The following is a 1,281-nucleotide window of genomic DNA, read 5'->3' on the forward strand; positions in this document are numbered from 1 at the left end:
CGTATACAACTCAAGCTACAAGACCTATCGTGAAAAAATGGTTTTGGTCGGGGTTGACCCCTTTATCAGAGTTATCCCACATTTGTTGTTTGCTTTGGGCATCTGGAATAGAACCTCTGTTGGTCCACGTAAAGATCCAATTGTGATGAAGGTGTTGCTTGTACATGACACTCCGCATAAACAAAATGGGTACAACTTTGTGACTTGTTTTTCCTTTTTCTAACTTATTTTTTATTTCCAAATTTTCATTCATACTACCATCTCTCATATGTTACCTCTTGAATTTGTTGTGCAGTCATGATTGTGGCATCTTTGTCATTAAGTACGTAGAGTACATGCTACGTGATGACATTAAGTCCATGCCAATGAATTTTGATGCGAGTCGAGCTAGATTGGACATTGCCACCCAATTGTTTAAGCACAAGGATATCAAGAAGCCAACTCAGTTGGTACTGTTGAAGGGAGAGAGCATTGTCGTAGAGTGACTGTAGAAAGTTTGTATAGTGGCTAGAATACTTTTTGGTGGTTTATGTTTCCGCAATGGATGGAGTTTATTTTGTTCATATAACTTCAAATGGCTTATTGTTTAAGTGTATTAATGAAAACAAAATAGCTTGCCTATGGTTATGGCAATGATATATATGATAGTTCACTATATTATGTACACAGGTCATAGATGTTTTGTGAAATGGGTCACAGATGTGTGGTGAATGGCTTTGGTAATAGTGTTGATTTGTTATATGTTCATGTGCATTGGACACAGGGTTGTAGACACAGGTCGTAAGACACATGAGTGTTTGCACATGTCACAGATGTTTGTGAAATGGGTCACAGATCAAAGGTCACTATGTTATGTACACAGGTCACAGATATATGTGAAATGGGTCATCGATCATAGATGACTATGTTATGTACACAGGTTACAGATATTTGTGCAATGGGTCACATATCACATGTATGTGACATAGGTCATAGATCACATGACACTATGTTTTGTGCACAGGTCACATATGTTTGTGAAATGGGTCACATATCACATGTTACAGTATTATGTACACAGGTCAAATATTTTTGGAGATGTGTCACATAAATCAGGTCACAATATCATGTACAAAAGTCACAGTTGTCTTGATATGGGTCATAGACCTCAGGTCACAGTATTATTTGCAGGGGTCACACCTCACATGCCAAGTGGCTATGTACACATATCACAGAATCACATCTCTTTGTATACACGTGCATAGGTAATTAGATTGTAGTCACATTCTTTGAACTGTATTC

This window comes from Olea europaea, unplaced genomic scaffold, assembly GCF_002742605.1.
Source record: "Olea europaea var. sylvestris unplaced genomic scaffold, O_europaea_v1 scaffold2917, whole genome shotgun sequence".
NCBI classification, from domain to species: domain Eukaryota; kingdom Viridiplantae; phylum Streptophyta; class Magnoliopsida; order Lamiales; family Oleaceae; genus Olea; species Olea europaea.